This window comes from Bactrocera latifrons, unplaced genomic scaffold (assembly GCF_001853355.1).
Source record: "Bactrocera latifrons isolate USDA-ARS-PBARC rearing strain unplaced genomic scaffold, ASM185335v1 scaffold_149, whole genome shotgun sequence".
Taxonomy (NCBI): domain Eukaryota; kingdom Metazoa; phylum Arthropoda; class Insecta; order Diptera; family Tephritidae; genus Bactrocera; species Bactrocera latifrons.
Genome location: NW_017534952.1, coordinates 724699 through 733543, shown reverse-complemented (window position 1 = coordinate 733543; position 8845 = coordinate 724699). Strand labels below are relative to the sequence as shown.

General features: G+C 37.3%; 1 long non-coding RNA gene across 4 annotated transcripts in view; it reads right to left on the bottom strand.

Annotated features, from left to right (window-relative positions):
• Positions 1-5994: 5994 nt before the first annotated feature.
• The window catches only part of LOC108965787, a 185499-nt gene continuing 182648 nt past the window's right edge, over positions 5995-8845 (bottom strand). For 2 of the 4 annotated variants that reach the window (XR_001993138.1, XR_001993137.1), the window contains exons 2-4: positions 8112-8400; positions 6378-8040; positions 5995-6324 (exon numbers count right to left, since the gene is read on the bottom strand). This is a non-coding gene — a long non-coding RNA (uncharacterized LOC108965787). Of the gene's footprint in view, positions 6325-6377; positions 8041-8111; positions 8401-8465; positions 8609-8845 lie in introns of those variants that run through there. The other 2 variants (XR_001993136.1, XR_001993139.1) reach the window with 2 other exon arrangements.

Here is an 8845-nt window from a genome sequence, read left to right as displayed (position 1 = left end):
GTTTCGGACTTTCCACCTGATTTTAAAGGTTAGTCAAAAAGTGTGTATTTTAATGAAGTTAAATGGACAAGTGTGTACAAGTTAATAAAAGTTATAAAACGATATTAATGGTGTAACGCTGAATATGAATGGAAATAYGATGTGCTTTTCTGGTGGATCTGGGCACCTTTCTCCTTTTGTAATAAAATCATATAAAGTTTTCTTAAACATTGGCCTAAAGAAGTTGGAGTCCTTATGTTACTAAAACATATTTTACAACTTTTGTTAGACCTATATTGGAATATGGCTTAGTTGCATGGAACCCTAGTTACGAAATCCAGTGTGATAAGTTCAAGTCTAGGTTAAAACTTATCTACCTACACTTATTAGTCGTAGGGTCTTATCTGAAGTTGAATTTAACATCCCGGAAGCTGTTAAAATCTTGTGGATTAAATTTTGAACTAAACGATCTATTCCTGCGCATTTGGTTTATCTAACTCACGATTCGATATTAAAAAAAGATTTGATTGCTTTATCTTAATAAATAAAACTGTAACAATTTGTTATAACGAATTTTAAATATAAAAGTGCGTCTTCATAATGTTATAGAGGATGATATAATAGCATTTTGTTCAAGGTCAATTATTAGTGGTTCGACTTCCAGATCATTATTCGCGAGGAGAAGGTTTGTGAAGATGTGGTGCAACTCACTATAAATTACGGAGATCCAGCTTCCCTGCCCGAATTGTGTGGCTTATGGAGCGAAAGTAGAGTTAGGGGCAATCGACTGGGTTTTCAGARTCCTTCCCTCCGGGAAGCAGTTGTGGTCTAAGATCTTCCTTTTGTTGTCAAACTGTAACGAAAAAGTATTCAGTACCAAGTACAGCACATACACCTCTAATCCAAATGCATGCAAATGCAAACGTATACGGATATATGTATATGTATGTACATGCRTATAATATATATGTGTTTAAACATTAAATACATCTACATACGTACATATGTACATATATACATTTCTGCTAATTTGAATGAAATCAAAATGCAACAATTATTGGTATACATAATATATGTATATATATATATGTATATATATATATATGTATGTATACGAATGTATGTGCATGCACGCGCGCAAGCATACGTATCTACAGTTGTTATGTATGGAGTGGGGCTCCTGATCACAGAATCGCAGAGCAGTTGAAATCAACGCAAATAAATTGGTGTTTTTTGAGAGGCTGTATATGTAAATGTAAATTCTCACAAACAACATTATGTGCGGTAATAAAATAAAATTTATAGCCTCTACTGTTGACATTCATTTTATGAGTGTACGCACACAAAAACACATCAACCAATACACCGGCGAGTGCTTGTGCCGGCCGCTTTGAGCTTTTGCATGTATGTATGTGGGTCGTCTGCGTGTGTGAGTATAGCCTATTGCACGGTTGATTGAAAAAAAAACAAACGGCATCAAAATTATCGTTAGCATCCTTTTAGTCCAAATGGATTTTTGGCAAAATGGCTGCCTATTTGCAATTCTGCTGATTTTGCTAAACTGAACGGAACTCATAAATACAATAAATCGCCGCAATGCACGACTAAAACCGTACACGAGTTTGTATGTGTGAGTGTGTGTGGCATGCGCGGCAATTGGCAATAAACGAAGCAGCAATCCTAAAAAACAGCCTGGCGAAAGGACAWCAATGCCGGAATGATTGCCATTGGATATAACCGGTAAAAAACAAACAAATATAAAAACACAAACATTTTGCAATTTCCATAATATTAGCATTTTAATTTATCTCTGCTCGCTGGCATAATCAATTTTTGCTGTTACATACATACATATGAAAATTCGGCTCCAATTGATTTGATAAGATACGAAATTATTATTTCTATTTTTTAATTGCACAAGCATATAATGAGAAACTTCATCCGAGAAACCGAGAAGGGGCATTTATGAAAGTGGAATTGTGTGTGAGTACATTTATTTGTATTTCTCTCTCCCTTACAGGAATCAAAGATTATCRATAGTTCCGAAATCTTGTTTCGTTTCTAAGGCTTCCCAATTTCGTGCGCTTTTCTTCGCTTATTTTCGACAAAAGTTCCGAGCGCAGTTCTGTTCTCAGCTGGACACTTGCCTGACCAACTCTATGGTACCCCAAAATTGCTCGTTTTCATGTATATCATTCTGGTTGGGGAGGGCTCGTTTTTTACCAGCAAATCGCAATAATAATAAAAGTAACGATACCAGCAATAAAGATGATTTGAGTGTCTGGTGTTTTGCGTATCTCTGGGTTGGCGTACCGCTTCTCATTCKTAACCACCCTAAACAAAAACAATGCCACCCCATATTTTACATATACATAAGCACATACCTAACGTAACCGTATTCGCATATGCACAAGTCGATTTGATTACTAACACATACGTACATCCATATACATATGCGCATACATAGGTTTGTCTTTTTGCAGGTCTGTAGTTATGCATAACAGTTAGAAAGCTTGTCGAAACTCGTCAGATTACGTACRCAAGAATATAGCCGAAGACAGAAACACCTTTCACGGAAGCCAGGCTAGTGGAAAGTAAATGTCAAAGGACCACGGTCAGACTTATATATGTGTGTATGCAGATAAAGTCATAAAATGTGAAATGAATATCTTCAAGTGTGTAACCGTAATAAAATGAAATGAGTCTTCGAGTCACCTCAGCTTTCATGCGCTTGGTTCGAGTAAATTAGATTAAAACGATTTCATTCCAATATAAAAACAAATCATATTGAAAACAAGAGAAGTGCTTCAACTCATTTCCTCCTTTAGTTTACATTATATACATATATTTACATATGTATGTATTTATAATCATACGTACCCATAACATGGGCTTTAGGCCTTCAATGCTTCCTCCTCGTAAAAACTTTATAACTTTGGGCGATAKTGAAGTATTTGAAGGAATTGAGAGAGGCTTTGAAAGAATTTCTTTTCATTTCTATTGCCGCATGTACATACATATATCGTTTGAGCAGACCAAGCATGCCATGCCTTCCCGGCGCTGGAAATAAGTAAGTATGTTGTATTTGGCTAAAAGGTGGAAATGATCGTCACTTACGCTGTTCTCTAGTGCATCCGATTTATATAATTTTTGAATACTAAGCCTTTAGTGGGCCCACCGATTGCCAAAAGCATTTGTCACAAGCGCACACAAATGCGACTGTTAACAATGTATGTATGTATTTTCACAGTTGGCTGAATGCAAATCACACTTATTGTGAGTGAGTGCTGCCAGTGTTGCGCCTAAATATTCGCCTTATTTACAATTGCTATAATTTCCCACTGGGACATTAGCGCGAGCGCGGCAGGCATGAGCTTGCATAATAAATTCAAAGCTAAGCCACTTATCTCGCACCGCTTTTCGCCTGTGCGGCTAGTTTCGCTCACAGGGTGTCATGATGGATGATGGAGCAATTGTCGAGGACCGCATGCTGTGCTGGCCTGGCCACCCACCCATTTCTCCACAAAGCAATATCATTTTTCATCGCTTTTACACAGACGCAGACAATCGCCCACAGTGGACACCGAAAATGGCAGAAACACAATGAATCTGCATGGATTCAAGTTTATTTACATATACACGCATGCATACACATCTACATATGAGTAACGGCACAATAAATGTGATGCTGTGGTCTTGTTCACGCTTGGGACATATTTTGCACAGTTTATCTCACATTCGATTCCATTCAAAAATATAATTTGAATTACGCATACACTCTGTGGTTGAGCGGAAAAGTGGTCCACAAGTGGCTAGTGTCATCCGCATAACACACTTCGTCTTCGCTTTATGGAAATCGCAGTGACAAACACTTTGCCAGTGTTGTTAAACGGTCAAAAGGTGTGTAATTCGTTGATTTCCTCTTTGATTGATGGTCATAGCTGTTGGGGAATGTGTGTAGATGACTGGGTGAATGTGTGCTACATACGTGAGTACAGATATGTGATTATTGTACAATGAATTCATTCAATCCTGGGTCAAAAAAATTATGAAAATCGACTACGTTGGCTCTTTTCGGATTGAACCACAATAATATTTTTCCTGTAATAAATTGAAAATTTCTCGAAACAGTTTTAAATTATAGGGAATCGATGTTGGGAATATATGTATGTAGGTTGATTAGAGAGCAGCAATGTAACTCATACGATATGGCATACCCTCGTAAGAGTGTAAAAGCTGCGTTGTTGTGGATAATTGAAAGTTTACGAATATTTTATGTCAATTTAAGCTGAACTAATTACCTTCGAAATGGAAGAGATAAAATTGAAAGAATTGCGAACTTTCTGCAGGGGGATACTTGTTTTTAATAAAATGCGCACATTTAAAACCAAACAATCAAAGTCAATCAAAACTCAAATTAGTTCTGGCATTTTGACTTTTTCTAATCAACGTTTTCCAGTTGCCTCATTTGGCCCAAGCAGAAAGATCGTGGACGTACTGCGTGCGAATACCAGTGACATACGAGTAAGCGTATATCCATTCGTATAGTTCAATATGTGCACAAGTATGTATATACGAGTGCATGTTACACAACTGTAATTTCAACGAAAATTGGACATTGCCAAAAGCCAAAGGTGTGTTCTGTCAAAGATAACACGAATGCAGGAACACAGGCACGCGCCAATTACAAACATATTCTGCCGACGTAGCTTCCACTATTGCGAAATTTTGAGAAAATGTACCTAATCTCCTTCACCCCCGTCCAATTACTAGTGGCGGCTGTATGTCCACCCTTACAATTTTACAACGCATTTTTATATTTCGTCTGAAGCTTTCTGTGAACACACTTGTGTGTGTGCGCGTGAATGTGTGCGTATAAGCACGAGTGACCATCTACAAGGTACTCCGTTCTTTGCAGATGCTTGTCGCCTCTGATGCCCACTGACGCAGCAACAACAGCCCACACTCGGCCATTTTATTTTAAGGCAAAGTTTAAAATTACACTCACACACTCACATACACATAGTGATACATTTCTTTTATGTGNGCTTGTGAACGCATCAGTTGGTCGAGGCGAGCGCTGTCTCTTATACACATCTAGATGTGTATAAGAGACAGGTTCAATATGTGCACAAGTATATACGTACAAGTGCATGTTACACAACTGTAATTTCAACGAAAATTGGACATTGCCAAAAGCCAAAGGTGTGTTCTGTCAAAGATAACACGAATGCAGGAACACAGGCACGCGCCAATTACAAACATATTCTGCCGACGTAGCTTCCACTATTGCGAAATTTTGAGAAAATGTACCTAATCTCCTTCACCCCCGTCCAATTACCAGTGGCGGCCGTATGTCCACCCTTACAATTTTACAACGCATTTTTATATTTCGTCTGAAGCTTTCTGTGAACACACTTGTGTGTGTGTGCGCGTGAATGTGTGCGTATAAGCACGAGTGACCATCTACAAGGTACTCCGTTCTTTGCAGATGCTTGTCGCCTCTGATGCCCACTGACGCAGCAACAACAGCCCACACTCGGCCATTTTATTTTAAGGCAAAGTTTAAAATTACACTCACACACTCACATACACATAGTGATACATTTCTTTTATGTGGGCGAATGTTTAGATACCCACGTAAGGTATATACAACATACACACATMCATGCATATGTGAAAATGTAAAAAAGTTCTACGTGAGGCTTTAGAAGTGAGTTCAGAGTGTGCGAATGCGTGGAAGTAAAGTAAAAAGTAATGAGCAGACTTCCCCGGCCCTTGACACGGTGGAAAGAAATAACTTTCAATCTCGTTTGGAATTCTGTTGATTCTTATAGCTCACCTCCCATTCCACATTGTTCGGCTTATTTCGCTTTTTATCGCAATTGAATTGGAAATAAAAGATTTGAAGTTGATTTTTATTTCAGTAAATTGCTACATGTCAAATGTATGTATATKTATGTATGTATAGCATGTTATACAAGTATATAAACGTTTATATAAATATATGTCGGTTTACATATATACAAGTGTWTTAAGCATGCATGTATAGAAAGTTGTTTGCAATGAAAATTGAAACTATTTGAAATTGCACCGAGTTTGATGAAAAGTTTCTTTGTGCAACCAAGCGATTTTCTTCCCCTCCAGTATCAATTTTAAGGCTAATTTACGAAGCTTGTCTCAAGTTTTTTCCGAACGACTGATGGATTTTATAAGACATAATACTCTTTAGGCCTTTTGTTTAGAGATTCGAAAAACACAGCATTTGATATGCTGTAATCACTAGCAAATTCGGAAACGACGGCCGTACGTATTAAGCGTTGGAGCTCTAAAAAGACAATAAGACTTTAAAGAGGACAAAGCTATTTCTATTTTATTTCAATTTGATCTTGCCATACATGCAGTTCAAAATCAAATTGATCTTTCGCAAATTTATTGAGTCTTCATTACTGTCCTCTATTTGAACGGGCTGCCAATAACTCACTCCACTTTTCTTTAACGTGTTCCTTATCAGATGTTTTCTTAATACGATAATTCGTCCACTCGAAATAGTGAGAAATAACGAATGCAAAGTGGGTATGTGTGTGTGTGTGTGTGTGTCCATCTGTATGTGTGTATATTGTGTATATTGAAAATAATTTGAGAAGTGGCTTGGACACAATTTTTCTTTTCCAAGCCATTTCATATTCAAGACGAAACTCAAAGATTTCGGACTAACCGCAGTCGTAGTTACTCGTATAATGGCGATTTGGTTGCCACATATTTTTTCATGGGGCATTTATGTACAGTTGTATCGTAGAAACCCCCGAGTGACAAAAAGTTTTCCACTTGCCCATTCCCTTCTTTGTATATCGTATTTTTCTTGTTTTCTAATGTCCTGTGGGGATAAAACGGTGTACCAACAGCCAACGGATGATAAGACGTGTGTGCGTGGGTGTGATGGCCCATGTGCCAAATTGCTATGCGCTTGTGAACGCATCAGTTGGTCGAGGCGAGCGCGTTCCAAATAATGAATTATTCTTCAAATACAAATATAAATGGTTAGTAAGGCTTTTTTAATGCTGTGTCTGGTATTGAAAATGCATAAAAATGCCATTTAGCATGTTCTCGAAAGGTATACTATACAATTCGTGTGTGCACATATGTACATATGTATGTACGTTTGAGTAAGTGTGATAGATGTGATATTATGTATATACATATGCGAGAAAGTTGGTAAGTTTTCCCATGGATAGATTTCRTACAATATCTGTACTAAAATTGTAATGTTGCTAAACTGGTGTCTGGGGAGCTTTTGATTTATGTTAAAATTGTTTGGATATTATAGATAGAATTTGAAAAATTCTGTGTTARGAAATTCTATGCCTTTGATCTTTTATCGAAATTGTTATGTGGTCGAAGTTTGAAATTATTTTCAGTTTAGTAAAAAGTAAAGCAACGCAATCTAACACGTAATGCTTCGCCATCGTCGCCTCGCACACTTCGTGTTTATGAGCGTTTTGTTTTTCGTAAACGAAATATGCAATGATTTACCTCTAATTGCATTTTWATGGTCATTTGTAGGAGAAGTATCACAACTTCGATGTCCTTTCAAAGGATTACCGTTGTGAGTTATGAGCAGTTATAATGGACCAACGCCTAACAGGAGGAATAATGTTGCCCTGGAAATAAATCTCAAGCAACGCTTACTTTTTAAGCTAATTTGATTTAATGGGCTTTACAGGGCAATCGAATTTATTTAGCTTTGTTTCGTTTCATCTTATTTGCGACGTTTATAGCTTTCTTGATTCAGCAAGTGACAAAAATTGCCGTTTTAATGGTGATTTATGAATGGATTGGGAAAATATTGAATTGCGCCGAGCTAAAAAATATAATGCATACATATGTACATAAAGAAATATATATGTATTTATGTGAAAGTGTATACGCGTGTATGTTGATATTTATGGACGGCAGTTATTCCTCATCTTGTGGCAGTTTAGATCCGCAAATGCGGAATGATTGTGATGCAGTGAATTATACGGCAATGTAGGCTCGTAGGCTACTACATACAATCGTGGTCTGGAATATAAATATGAAATTACAGTGAGATTTCTGYTGAAATTTTTAAATAGCAGAGAATAGGTACTCACCTGTAGGCTCTACACCTCTACACTGTGAATTTTTCAGGCTGCGAACATATGAACTCGGCGCTCGCTTGAAAAACTCAATCTTGTCTCGGTTCTTTCAAGTAAGTTTTGGTAATCCTGAAGAGAAGAGTTCTCAATGATAATTTGTTCATTGTGTTTTTAATGTCGACGCTCAATAATTGACAAGGTTTCTGTAGCTATCAATTCMGGACTACTGTATCACAGAGAGTATGTGCTCCACCTATTGCTTAGAATGTGCCGTGTAGGTCGTCCCTAGTTTACTGTTCTTTCTCTAAAATAAAGGGAAGAAAAAAGTTTTTCAATTACCAAAAACGTTATTGACCTTAGTTTGCACACCTCTCACGTTTTCCAGCATAGGGTGTGAAATATGTACACCCTCTCTAATGGCATACGGACACGGAGTCGAGAACTGTTAGCTGCTCATATCATGAATTTGAGAGAACATATTTTTCTTCCAGATGATGAATTTCTAGCTACCACTACATACATACATACTTATGTATGATTGCTGTCTCTTATACACATCTAGATGTGTATAAGAGACAGCTCTAATGGCATACGGACACGGAGTCGAGAACTGTTAGCTGCTCATATCATGAATTTGAGAGAACATATTTTTCTTCCAGATGATGAATTTCTAGCTACCACTACATACATACATACTTATGTATGATTGTATGTATGTACATACTTTCCAAATTCAATGCTCACAAAAC